The 15,071-nt window shown below is 40.6% G+C and overlaps 1 non-coding gene across 1 annotated transcript; it reads right to left on the reverse strand.

Annotated features, from left to right (window-relative positions):
• Positions 1–217: 217 nt before the first annotated feature.
• Positions 218–323, reverse strand: LOC120107700 (small nucleolar RNA R71). The gene has a single exon (XR_005509377.2). It is a non-coding gene; the product is annotated as a small nucleolar RNA R71 (small nucleolar RNA).
• Between the last annotated feature and the right edge of the window lie 14,748 nt (positions 324–15,071).

Raw genomic sequence — 15,071 nt, forward strand, 5'->3', positions numbered from 1 at the left:
GACCCATATAAACACCTAGATGAATTTCTTGAGATTTGCACCACTGTCAAGATTCAGAACTTCACTGATGATGCTCTGAAACTTAGATTATTCCTCTTCTTCCTTAAAGATAGAGCCAAACAATGGCTGAATTCTTTAGAAGCCAACTCGATTCGTTCTTGGGATCAAATGCAACAAGAATTCCTTAAAAAATACTTTCCTATAGGAAGAACGAACCAGTTTAGACGTGCCATTACAAGCTTCTCCCAAACTGAGGGAGAAAAATTTCATGAAACTTGGAAGAGATTTCGGGACCTAATCCGTAAATGCCCTCATCATCAAATACCTAAGTGGCAGCTAGTGCAATGTTTCTATGACGGATTGACTGAACGAAACCGTCAGATGATCGATGCTGCATGCGGGGGGACTTTCATGCTTCGAAATGAGCATGAAGCATGGCAACTATTTGAAAATCTTAATGAAAACTCCCTCCACCATGCTTCATGTTCTCGTCAAGCACCCCCGAATTTTCAAAGAAAAGGGGCCATTTGTGAAATAAGTCATTCTATGGACCTGTCTAGCAAGGTAGATGCATTGTCCCATAAGATTGACCAACTAATGATAGGAGGACATGTCGTTAGCTCTTCCCAAGCACAAGTATGTGCTATCTGTTCTAGCCCATCGCATCCTATTCATGAGTGCCCCTCAGCACCCCAATTCTCCGAACTCGTGCAAGAACACATCAATGCTGCCCAAACACAACCCAGACCGGGTAATGACCCATTTTCCAATACATATAACCCGGGTTGGCGGAATTTTTCTTGGAGGCGGCAAGCTTCTAATACCTCCCAACCCTTCTCCCAAAATTTTCAAAATCCTCAGAATTTTCATCTCTACCGTCCCTCAAATCAATTTCAACACCCTCCTCCTCCAACCCAAAGAAATACAGCCTTTGAGGAGAAGGTGTTGACTGCCCTTCAAGGTTTGGAGGCAAACACACAACTATTGCACTCTCACACGCAATCAATTGCTAAGCTAGAATCCTAAATGGGTCAACTAGCCAATGCATTAAACAAACAAGAGGAAGGTAAGCTTCCAGGTCAACCAATGAGTAATCCAAGGGGACAATACGTGGCTCAAGGAACTCAACTAAATCATGAGCAAGCCAATGCTTTGACTACCCTGAGGAGTGGCCGTATAATAGATAATAAGGTTGGGGAGGGTAACAATAAGAAAGGTGAAGAAGAGGAACAGACCATATCACATGAAAATCCAAAATCTTCTTCAACTAGTTCACCATCTGCTACAACCCACATTCCAAAGGCCCCATTTTCTGAAGCACTTAATGCACACTCTCCCTTTGGCAAGAAGAGAACTTCATTAGAAGAGATGATGGAGGTCTTCAAACAAGTTAAAATCAACCTCCCACTCCTTGATGCCATCAAACAAGTTCCCTCCTATGCCAAATTTCTCAAAGACCTTTGCACCCAAAAGCGAAAATCTAGGACACATGTGCCTAAAAAGGTCCTACTTATTGAACAGGTAAGTTCCATTCTCCAACACAACACCCCTCCAAAATTCAAAGACCCTGGCGCTCCCACTATTTCCTGTGTCATAGGAGATAACTCCATTGATCGAGCACTTTTAGATCTAGGGGCAAGTGTGAATCTTCTACCCTATTCAGTCTATGAAAAATTTGGGTTAGGTGAATTAAAACCTACCTCGGTGTCCTTTGCAATTGGCGATCGATCTGTGAAGATACCACGGGGGATGATTGAAGATGTTCTTGTCAAGGTAGACAAATTCTATTTTTCAGTAGATTTTATCGTCCATGATATGGAACATGTGCCCAACATAAAAAAACAAATCCCTGTGATTCTTGGTCGTCCCTTTTTAGCTACAGCCAATGCATGTATCAACTGTAGAACTGGGGCAATGGATATATCATTTGGAAACATGAAAATTAAGTTGAATGTGTTTCATGCCGCTGACCAACATGTGAGGGAAGACGAGTGTTGCCTAATTGATGAAATGGATGATCTTGTAGAGGAAGCCCTTCCCTATATCTTAGCAAATGACCCCTTAGAGGCATGTTTGGCCCATTTTGACATTGTCAACTTTGATATAGACAAGGCCATAGAAGAAGTTAACATCTTACTCGATCTATGAGTTCCCTTCCTTGGAAGATCCGATCTGAACCTCTTCCCCCCATTGCCAGCGCACCACTTTGTCCTTCCATTGATTCTCCACCTAAACTCGAGTTGAAGCCACTTCCGACAACTCTTAAGTATGCTTTTGTAGGAACAAAAGATACTCTCCCTGTAATCATCGCGGCCAACTTATCTACGGAACAGGAAGTTAAACTTTTAAGGGCGCTAGAAGAGAATAAACATGCCATAGGATGGTCTGTAGCCGATTTGAAAGGGGTTGACCCCTCCATATGCATGCATCGAATTCACCTCGAAGATGATGTAAAGCCCACCCGAGAAATGCAAAGAAGACTCAATCCTAACATGAAGGAGGTAGTCAAGAAAGAAGTGGTGAAATTACTAGATGCCGGAATCATCTACCCGATTTCTGATAGTAAGTGGGTAAGTCCGACACAAGTGGTGCCAAAAAAATCAGGTATCACTGTGGTTGAAAATACGGAAGGAGAATCGATACAAACACGCACAACCACGGGTTGGCGCATGTGTATTGACTATAGAAAACTTAATTCGATGACTAGGAAAGACCATTTTCCTCTACCTTTCATAGATCAAATTTTGGAATGGTTGGCTGGTCAAGGTTTCTACTGCTTCTTAGATGGTTATTCTGAATATAATCAAGTACCTGTTTACCCGGACGATCAAGACAAAACCACTTTTACTTGCTCATTTGGGACATTTGCATATAGGAGGATGCCTTTTGGATTATGCAATGCACCCGCAACTTTTCAACGATGCATGATGGCCATTTTTTCAGATATGGTGGAAAACTTTCTAGAAGTGTTCATTGATGATTTCTCAGTTTTTGGCCTATCTTTTGACGATTGTCTGGATAATTTGACCTTAGTGTTGAAAAGATGTAAGGAGACCAACCTAGTATTAAGTTGGAAAAAGAGCCATTTCATGGTTCAAGAAGGCATAGTTTTAGGACACGTCGTGTCCAAGAGGGGCATTGAAGTAGATAAAGCCAAAGTCGATCTTATTTCCAATCTCCCTCCACCCAAAACTGTGAAACAAATCCGATCATTCCTTGGCCATGCTGGTTTCTACCGTCGCTTCATTCAGGATTTCAGTAAGATTTCCAAACCTTTGTGCAATCTTCTGGCCAAGGACACTCCCTTTGTCTTTGATAAAGCATGCGAGGAGGCATTTGAAAATCTTCGCTCGAAATTGACCACTGCACCTATCATACGGCCCCCTAATTGGACCCTTCCATTTGAATTAATGTGTGACGCATCCGACTATGCAATTGGGGCAGTTTTAGGGTAACGGCTAGATAAAGTACCTCATGTCATCTACTACGCTAATAAAGCACTCTCAGATGCACAATTGAACTACACCACCACTGAGAAAGAGTTACTAGCTGTAGTATTTGTGCTAGACAAGTTTCGATCTTACCTATTAGGATCCAAGGTTACCGTATTCACTGATCATGCTGCCCTTCGACACCTTCTTGCAAAGAAGGACACCAAACCCCGTCTGATTCAATGGATTCTTTTACTATAAGAATTTGACCTAGAAATTCGTGACAAGAAAGGAACTGCAAATGTCGTAGCAGACCACTTATCTAGGATTCTTCTTGAGCCCTCTAAGAATACCTCACCCTTACATGATGCTTTCCCAGATGAACAATTATTTGGGGTACAAGGAATGAAAACGCCATGGTTTGCAAACATAGTAAATTACCTTGCCATAGGACGAATTCCTGATGATTGGTCAACTCAAGACAAGAACCGATTCTTTTCACAAGTAAAGTTCTATTATTGGGATGATCCCGATCTATTCAAGTATTGTCCCGATCAAGTAATCCGTCGATGTGTCCCCGAATGCGAATTTCAAAGTATTCTTTCATTCTGCCATTCACAAGCTTGTGGGGGACATTTTGGGGATAGAAAAACTGCAGCAAAAGTTTTACAGAGTGGATTTTATTGGCCCACTCTTTTCAAAGATGCCCATAACTTTTGCCAAACTTGTGAACGGTGCCAACGGATGGGTACCATCTCCCGTAGAGATATGATGCCTCTCAATCCTATTTTAATTGTAGAAATATTTGATGTCTGGGGTATTGACTTTATGGGCCCTTTCCCACCATCCTATGGTTTCAAATATATTCTTGTAGGGGTTGATTATGTTTCAAGATGGGTAGAAGCTGTCGCCACCAAAACTAATGACCACAAGGTTGTGATTAAATTTTTACATGAAAACATCTTTTGTCGTTTTGGCACACCCCGAGCCATCATCAGTGATGGGGGATCTCATTTTTGCAACCGGTCTTTCGAGGCTTTGGCTTGCAAATATAACATCACCCACAAAGTTGCTACCCCATATCATCCCTAAATGAGTGGACAAGTCGAGGTGTCCAATAGGAAGTTAAAACACATCTTAGAAAAAACAGTACGTCCCGATAGAAAAGATTGGTCTCAAAGGATAAATGATGCACTCTGGGCCTATCGTACTGCCTACAAAACTCCTATTGGCATGTCTCCCTACCGATTAGTTTTTGGAAAAGCTTGTCACTTACCGGTAGAACTTGAACATAGAGCTTTCTGGGCTATCAAAAAGTTTAACTTAGATATGGCAGTAGCTGGTCCTCACCGAAAACTCCAACTAAGTGAACTTGAAGAATTGCGCAATGAGGCTTATGAAAATGCTAAAATTTATAAAGCAAGGACTAAGGCTTTTCATGATAAAAATATTAACCGTAAGTCCTTCGAACCTGGTCAAAAGGTTTGGCTATTCAATTCAAAGTTGCGACTCTTCCCGGGTAAACTTCGCTCTAGGTGGGATGGACCATTCGTACTGAAAAAGGTTTTTTCTTATGGTGCAGTAGAGATCCAACACCTCAATGGTGGACATATTTTAAAAGTCAATGGTCAAAGGTTAAAACCTTATGTGGACTGTGTTACCGATGGGCAATTGATCGAATCCCTTAATTTGACGAACCCTGTTTATCAAAATAATTAAGGATGCACTGTGTCTGGCTGAAGACAATAAACTTAGCGCTTGTTGGGAGGCAACGCAATTCTCTTAGATTCTCTTTAACATTGAGGACAATGTTAGGTTTAGGTTTGGGGGTATTTTTAAGTATTTTTAATCATTTTTTGTTTTGTTTGCATCTCTTGCATTCGTTTTTGCTTCATAATGCCAGGTTTATCAAAATAAATAAAAAATAAAAAAAAAATATCTTTTAAAAAAATGTGTTCATTTTCATTTTTTATAAAATAATAATAATAATAAAAAATTAAAAAAAAGTTTTTGTTTTTAAAAACCTCATTTCTATACATTAATGCGAGAATGCTAAACACACAAAGTATATAAAATCTGAAAAGCCCAATGACTAGTCGGAAGTAATACAAATTTAAGTTCTTTTCATTAAGTCTCTCTTAGGGAGTTGTAAGCTAATTAATACTTCATAATTTCACTACACACTGGCCGACACTTCTAAGGTCTAGGCTCGATTTATGTTGATAGTATAGTAGCAACCTTGGATCCTGATGAATCATACTTATCTAATCCAAAAAAAAAAAATATCATCAATAATAATGGATTTAGTGAGGAACATCGAAAAGGACTACCTATTGTCAAAGGTCAAGTGGGCTTGTGATGAGAACTCCGAGCATAAGTCCGTAGGGGAGTCTTGATGCCTGACACCTTGTGCCAACTGGTGTGAGAGTTGTTGACTGATTGCTCGTTACACGGAGAAATCACCACAAGAGTAAAAGTGCACAATTTATATGTCTTTATTATTAAAAAAAAACTCTATATTGACCCTGAAAAAGACAATAGTGTGAAAGCCGTCATTGTAAAAAGTCGAGTAAACTGGAATATTACAGATAAAGCCCATGAGGTATTAAAGTAAACATCCACAACTCTCGAAATCCTGCAGATAAGATGATTTTAAATCAGTGAGCAGGTTCTTTCGACCAATCCTTGGAAACTACTGGTATTAGCAACATTTTGGAGATCCAAACTCTTAGCTTGTGAACGGTCCAGATTTCACCGAGCACTCCAGTATAAATGAGTCTTACAACTTTCCTAACGGAAACTTGATGACTTCAACTTGAATTGCATCTTGACCTAGGATTTGGGCTAACTTAGTAAATAAAACCGTGTGTGCTTTGAAATTCTTATCATTTATGTATCTTAAATTAGATTTTAATTAAAAAAAAAGAGTTTTTGAAATTCTTTACTAGTATGCATTTGGAATTCGATTTTCACTTCATAGGTCAATCGATCTAAAAAAAATAATAAATAAAAAAATAACAATAATAATAAATAATTTATTGAAGTTTGTGGGTATCTTCACTGAAAACTCTCACGAGACTATAACTCGTCCACTAGGATAACCTAGGGGTTTAAAGCCTTGTTGCATATGGTAAATGCAATCGCGATGCCTGTGAAAGTGAGTTAGAGTTTTTCTTCTCTAATTTTATTTTGCTCGAGGACTAGCAAAACATAGGTTTGGGGGTGTGATAAGTGCTTAATAATTTATAATTTAGTTATCTTTTCATAGCACTTATCAATGTTTTTAAACTGATAAATACATATTTTACCATGAAATTGAATAAACATTGAAATGAATTTAAAATATGATAAAAAGTAAATAATTCTTTTCTCAAAACAGACTCTAAACTTGTCTCTCTCCTGGTTGTAATCTTTCATGAAAACATATAAGGAGGAGATTGTGTTGACCCAGTTTAGTAACCTGATGGAGTTGTAATCAAGCTAAGGCTATGATTAAATAGATTTTGATCCTGATTAGATAATTATTCTTGTATGAGGAAAAAGGTTTGATTGACCTTTTTTATTAAGTCACGGTCCTGCTCTTAGCCTTGTTGAGTCCGGTCTGAAGCAGTTTAGCAAGAATTAAATTTAAACGATATTGGGCTCGAGAGTAAGTTCAAGCAAATCAACGATCATGACCCACCTCAAATCCAAAGTCAATTTCCAACCAATTCCTTACCTGCTTTCATATAAAATTTATAAATTTAAAACAAGAAAAAAGAAAACAATGAATATAATAAAATAAATAAAAATAATTTCGGGGAGAATCACTGGATTCACTGTTCATATGAACAGTGTCCCGTGAAAACACTGTTCATATGAACAGTGTTACAAAAATATATATATATATAACTCCACTATTTATCTTCTTCCCCCCTCCCCCGCAGTGCATCCGGGCCGTTCACCTTCTTCCCGTCGATCCCGCATCGATCCGCTGCCCGTGCCAACCCCAGCCCATTCCAAGCTTCATCGCGATGAGGCCATCAACAGCCCGCACGCGGTGAACGCCGTAATCCAGCAACCTCCCACGCCCGTCCGACTGCAAGCGGGATCCAAGCATCACGCCCAGCCATCCCGCCGTCCACGACACCTCCAAGCCATCCTCCGCAGCAGATCAGCCATTCTCCCAGTGATCCCGCAGGCTTTCAATTATTCCGTTTCTCGCCATCAAGGAACCGCACCAAATCGGCATCTCAGCCTTTCGTTGTCCATGATCGGCTCCCAGCAGCCGGTAACCCAGTGCAGCATTCATCTCTAGCTCCGTCCCCATCTTCCCCGAGATCCAAACATTCCACATTAGCCTCCCAGCGATCCCGCGGCGCCCTTCATCCGGAGCCACCTCCTTCCGTTTCTAGCCATCAAGGAATGCGAGATTCAGCCATTCCCACGGATTCACGCCCTTCTCCAGCGATCCCGCATGCAACAATCAAGCCTCCGCGAGATCATTCCCAGCATCACGCCCTCCTCCTCTCTCGGGATCCATCACTGGTCGTCGGCGATCTATAAAAAGAAGCCACCAGCAGAGAGGAAGGGGGGCTCGGTTGAGAAGAAAAAAACGGGGGAGACCCCTATTTCGGTGAAGAAAAGAAGCCACCAGCCGATAGAAAAGAGAGAAAAAGAAATTAAAAAAAGAGAGAAAAAGGGGGGAAGGAGAATATTTTGTAATATATTGGGAATAATGGGAGGTGAAGGCTTTCATTTGAAGATGGGAGTTCGTCCGGAAGCCATGCTTGGCCAAACACCTAGTCTAGGGCTGGATGAAGCCCTAGCAATGTATCAGGGCATTGTAGTTCTTACTCTTTTAATTTTTTGGAGCTTGTTTAAATTCTTATTATCAATGAAAAATCCTTTTACGATGTTTAAACTTTAAGCATGCTATTTATTATTCATGTCTGCTAAAGTAGTCTAAGATGATCCATGCCTAGAAAGATGAGGTGTGTTGCACTCTAGGTTAGCATAATTTGGTAGACACTTTTTGCTATGCCTGAGATGGATCTTCCTAAAACTCTTTATGCTTTTATTTTAAAAAGGTTTGTAGCCAAATTGCATGCCTCTCCAAAAGATAAAAATTAAGAACACAATCCCTAATGCCATGCTACGCGGTGGATTCCAAATCCTAGATCCATTTACTTTGATAAATTTCAATTCATACTCATAGATTAATTTAGTTAAATCGAGTTAGCACATCCTTCTTCTTGATTTATTTTTAAAAGAAAAATAACTTATTCTTCAATCCCTGTGGACCGACACCCGTAATCACTATCCTACAGGATACGTGCTATTGCGTGGTTTACTTTTGAAATTGAAAGAACCGATCACAGATTGCACAGTGGAGAAAGAGTTCTCTGCTCTCGAACTTAAGTCGAATAAATCTTGACATATGACAGGCGATGGGGTTTGACGAGTTTTCCATGACCTCCGCCCTGTAGGGATCCACGATAGCAGGACTGTATCACATGATAACTGCACCTAGAGGTTCATCATTCTATTCTGCTGGGTAGCCACTACATGCTGTTAGGTGTCACTGGTGGATGGTGGAACTCATAGGGATTATCTTGATGATCGATAAACCCTAATGAGTAGAGTTGGAATCGTTCCGACCCATTGAAAAGAGTTTTCAATGATATTGTGATAGAGATCACAATATATCTCACTACCAGTCACACTAGAAGTATTGACCGATCCGATGGTTGGAAAGTGATTATGAATCACGAGTAATCAATTCGATTGATAATAAGTTGAAGAAGGAATGGGAATTGATTAATTAGACTTAAAACACGAATCCTACTTCGAGTAGGATTCCTAGAGTCCTAATTGGATTAGGACTAGGAATCCTAATTGGAGTAGGACTGGGATTCCTTCTTGGAGTAGGATTCCCAAAATTCTAATTAGATTAGGAGATTTGAATTAAAATTGGATTCCTACTTAGAATAGGATTCCTAGAGTCCTAATCAGATTAGGACTTCGAATTCAAATAAGAGTCCTAATTGGATTAGGACTAGAATTAAACAAGTCCTAATTGGATTAGGATTTCTTAAGTCATAATTAATTATTAATCTAATGAATCAACATGACTCCTAATTGGATTAGGATTGAAGAGTTCAATAGAGTCATGGTTCATTCAAGTTCTAATTGGATTAGGACTAGCATAGATTGAACCCGATTGATTCATGATTTGGTTAATCCTAATTAGATTAAGACTAAACCATGAGAAGGACACCTAATCCTCCTTGTAACCAAGTAAGAGGGGCATGAGCCCCTCTCCTCTTGATTGGTGCGGCATGAAGAGAGGGGGCCGGTGCCCCCTCTTGGAAATAAGTCAAGGGCTCCTAACTTGTAGGAGCCCTTCATGACTTTAAAAAGGGAGGTGGGCGGCTGACCTAGGGAATCATAAGAAGCCCTCCTCCTCTCCAATTCGTGGCCACCCTTCTCTCCTCTTGGATCAGCCGCAAGCAAGAAAGAAAAGGGCCTTGATAGTCTTCTTCTTTCTCCTTCATTTGGGATTCAACACAAGAAAAAGGAAAGGCTGCATCTAGCCTTTTGGATCTTCTCCCTTGATCCCTTCATCTTCTTCCTCCTCCCTCTATCATTCAAGAGTTGAAGTAAAGGGAAGTGATCAGCCATTAAAGTAATCTCTGCAAGGGAGCTAGCACCTCGGAAAGATAGACAGCTTGGATTGGTCCTCTGCTTCGTGTGGATACCCGTAGAGGCCGGGCACTTGAACGGCTTCAAGCGAACCTTCATCCAAAAACCACGATCATCAGTTTGTGGTGATCATCTACCCGCACAAGGTGAAGATCTGATCTTCCTAAAGTTTTTAAAAGGTTTTAATCCTTATCTATCTACGAACGGTTCTTGAAATACGTTCATGCGATGAACGTCGATCCCACGCATGCCGATTCCGCTGCCATCTTAATTTTTTTTTAAATTTTCTGCGGCATGGGCTGGTTTCCAACAGTGGTATCAGAGCCTAGGCTTCATAGATTAAGGTAAGAATTAATTATCTAAAGGCATCTTAGATCTGAAAATTGAAGGATTATGTGTGCTGAAAATTTCTGCATGCAGATTTTTCAAGGTTGCTGAATTTTTGCATGCTGATTTTTATGTGATAAGATGATGATTCTAATTGCATTGTTAATGAGATTACAAAGTTTAGAATCATGATTAGCATGATCAGCAACCTATGTCATAACATAATCAATTAATTCTCAGATCTAAAAATTATAATTGCTGCATATGGTGATGATCATAGGATTCAAACCCTTTTGGTATTAAATGTAAAGACCTGCGATGTGATCTGCAATGTCATGTAATTTTTCAGATGCTTGCATGCATCTTATTTGATGTTTTGAGAGGCCTGCGTGCCTCCTAAAAGAAGATGTAATTTATTATTATTTTTATTTTACATCTGGTTGTATTTCTGTGATGTGATGTACGTCAACGATCAAGTTGAAGACAAGACATGAGATGAACAGGGGTCTAAGCGGTTGATGGCGATTGGATCAAGAGTTGGTCAAGGATCGAATCAAGGAGGCTTGGAACCAATTCAAGAGTTGAAGACCAGTTGATCGATTGACGTGCATGTGCTTGTAATAATAACCTAATTAGAAGCCATGATCATCACCTATTTAAAGTTTAGTTTTACTTAATGCTGCGATTATAACTGTCTGCAATGTGCCGTTTGCATGTGATGTGAATGAGAGTCGGGTAGATAGGTTTATATGTGATGTAGCAAACCCAATTAGACCTAAACTAAAACCTCCTCAATCAAATCGAGAGTGAACCGACATGAGCAAGTCATATTAGATTAATTGATCTAATTGGTGTCTAGAAAAGCATGAAAGGTGGTTACTTAATTAGGACCTTATTCTCTGAGTAAGGGGAGCCTCCCACCTGCTTACCTGGCCAATTGTTCGATTGCCTCTTATGAAGAGCTCAAGTTGCAAACACTAAGACCTGATTAACCAATATTAAGTCAATAGGTCTTCCACTGTAGTAGAGCTGCTAAGGTCTTTCTGATGTTGATTTGTCTCAGCTGGATACAGTGGTCAAGTTGCATCGGAGAGCTGGACCTCTCTATAGACATGAGATGTTGTAGGATAAAGGTGGGGTTGGGCACCAATAACTGTTAGGTGAGGGCCCAATAACGACTTTATTCCTACGGTTATACGGTGGGTCTGACTTAACTAAGAAATGGGACTAATAACTGTTAGGTGAGGTCTTCATGGCTTAGAGACCAAGAAGCACTGCAACATGCTTGAGAAGCATTGTACAAGAGTTGTACACTCATCTGTTTATGTGTCACCAATAACTGTTAGGTGAGGTGGCATGTAAATCGGTGGGACCGCAGTACCCACTAGAAACCCTAGTCGTGTAGGATTTCCGTTTTCTTACCAGAGGAGTGTAAGGGATTCGAGAAAATAGTGGGAGGTACATTTGTTCTAAAAGACCTTAGAACAGATTAAGGATCAAGTACAAAAATCTAACTAGAATCTTTACTCTCTGCAGATCATAATGTCAGCCTCAAACCCTTTGACCCGTATTCTTGAGACCAACCGATTGACTGGAACCAATTACAAGGACTGGCTAAGAAACCTCAAAATTGTTTTGAACTGTGAGAAACTGGGCTACATACTCAAAATAATATCCCTAGACTACCAGCACGTCCTACTGATGATCAGCGTGTGACGCATCAAAAGTGGACGGATGATGACATCAGAGTCAAGTGCTATATCATGGCATCCATGTTCAATGAACTACAATGCCAGCATGAAAATATGAAGACTGCTAGGGATATACTGGTACACCTGCAAGAGTTGTATGGTGAGCAGAGTCGCACAGCTCATTTTGAAGTATCCAAGAGGCTCTTCAAAACAAAGATGCACGAGGGGCAGTCCGTCCATGATCACGGTCTAACTATAATCAAGGACCTTGAGGAGCTTGAGAAGCTCAGTATAAACATGCACAAGGAATTGCAAGTAGATCTGATCCTTCAATCCCTTCCTGATTCATTTGGACAGTTTATAGTAAACTACCACATGAATAAGATTGAATGCACTAAGACTGAACTAATAAATATGTTGGTAACTGCTGAGGGAGCCTTGAAAGGTTCAAGGGGCAATGTCCTTGCTGCTGAGTTGACTTCTGGTTCCAAGAGAAAGTCTACTTGGAAGAAAAAGAAGCCTGCGAAGAAGCAGAAGAAAGACAAGAAGCCAAAGAAGGAAGTTCAAAAGAAAAAGGCCAATGACAAAGGAAAATATTTCCACTGTAATGTCGATGGCCACTGGAAGAGGAACTGTCCTTCATACCTCGAGAGCCTGAAGAACAAGAAAGGTGACACACCTTCAGAAGGTATAGACTTGCTCATAATTGAAACTAATCTAACAGTTTCTTCTACTTCTAGTTGGGTTATAGATTCTGGTACTAGTGCTCATCTGTGCACTACCATGCAAGATCTAAAGGAAAGTAGAAAGCTGGTGGAAGGTACGGTAACCCTTCGGGTTGGCAACGGAGCAAAAGTTGCTGCTGTGGCTGTGGGCACCTACCATCTGCGACTACCGTCTGGTTTTAGTTTATTACTTAGAGACTGCTATTATGTACTTGCTGCTAGCAGAAATTTGATTTCTGTTTCATGTCTAGCACAGGAAGGTCATATTTTTACATTTGACAAAGACTGCTATTCTATTTATTTCAGAAATAAAATAGTCGCACGTGGTTTTATGATTGACAATCTCTATCATTTGCATATGGATGTATCTGTAAATGTGTCTGAGCAAAAAGTGAATGCCAAAGGATCCAAGAGATCCAGGGATGAGATAAACCAAAAATATTTGTGGCATCTCAGGATTGGCCATATTGGAGAGGACAGAATGAACAAAATGGATAAAGATGGGCTTCTCGGCTCATTGACTTCCGAGTCATATCTAGTTTGCGAGTCCTGTCTTCAAGAAAAAATGGCTAGATTGCCCTTCGTAGGACATGGGGAGAGGACCACTGAAATACTTACCCTGATACACTCAGATGTGTGTGGCCCATTCGATGTGCAAGCCAGGGGACGTTATTCATACTTCATTACCTTTACCGATGATTATTCACGGTATGGGTATATGTATCTTATGAGACACAAATCTGAATCTTTCGAAAAGTTCAAAGAGTTCAGAAATGAAGTAGAAAAACAAACTGGAAAACCTCTTAAGGCTCTTCGATCAGATCGAGGAGGAGAATACCTTAGTGGAGAATTCCGGGACTATCTCAAAGACAATGGCATAGTCTCACAATAGACTCCTTCGGGTACACCTCAACTCAACGGGGTGTCAGAGAGGAGAAATCGGACTCTATTGGATATGGTCCGGTCCATGATGAGCTTCACTGATTTACCGATATTTCTTTGGGGAGATGCCTTACTTACCGCAGTATATCTACTTAATAGAGTTCCCTCTAAATCCGTTCCAACCACACCGTATGAGATATGGCATGGTAAGAAACCAAGTCTTGGTCATCTCAAGATTTGGGGATGTCCAGCCTACGTCAAAAGACTACAGGCGGACAAACTAGAGGCTAGGACCATAAGTGCTCGTTTTATAGGATATCCTAAAGAGTCATTAGGATACAATTTTTACGTCTCAGAGGATCACAATGTGTTTGTGAGCCGTCATGCCATCTTCTTGGAAAACCAGTTTATCCTTGATAGAGGCAGTGGGAGGAAAATTGAGCTTGAAGAGAAAGTCTCTGAAAAGCAACGAGTCATGGATCCTATAGAACCCATTAATACAGAGCCAGTACACGATGTCCCTCAACCACCTCGCAGATCTAGTAGGATCTCCCATCCTCCCGATAGATACTTAGGTGTACTAGAAGAGGATACCGCGAAAATGTTCCTAGTGGGAGATAGGGATCACATACAGGATCTCAAAACCTACAACAAGGCGATATCTGATATCGATTCCGAGAAATGGTTGGAAGCCATGAAATCAGAGTTAGACTCCATGCGTTCCAACCAAGTCTGGACCTTAGTAGATCCACCAGAAGGTATTGTACCTATTGGATGCAAATGGATCTACAAAAGGAAAATAAGTTCGGATGGAAAGGTAGAGACCTTTAAGGCAAGGCTGGTGGCGAAAGGGTATAGTCAACGCGAAAGCATTGACTATCAGGAGACCTTTTCACCTGTAGCCATGCTGAAATCCATCCGAACATTGCTTGCTATTGCAGCATTTCATGATTATGAAATCTGGCAGATGGATGTGAAAACTGCTTTCCTAAATGGATATCTTGAAGAAGATATCTATATGGAACAGCCTCTAGGTTTCACTTCCAGTGATGGAGATCACAAGGTCTGCAAGCTGCAAAGGTCCATTTATGGACTAAAGCAAGCATCTCGAAGTTGGAACACTCGTTTCGATGACGCAATCAAAATGTTTGATTTCATCAAAAATGAAAAGGAGGTTCGACCATCTGGAGTTTAGTAATTTGGAGGCTCGACTATCTGGAGTTTGTTGGACATCGGATGTTTGGCCTTCGGGGATCGGTCATCTGGAGTTTGGCCATTGGGGGCTCGGTCGTCGGATCTTGACTATTTGTTGGACATTGGAGGTTCGGCCA

This window comes from Phoenix dactylifera, chromosome 13 (assembly GCF_051530095.1).
Source record: "Phoenix dactylifera cultivar Ajwa chromosome 13, Ajwa_hap1_PhDact_Kaust_v1.1, whole genome shotgun sequence".
Classification (NCBI taxonomy): domain Eukaryota; kingdom Viridiplantae; phylum Streptophyta; class Magnoliopsida; order Arecales; family Arecaceae; genus Phoenix; species Phoenix dactylifera.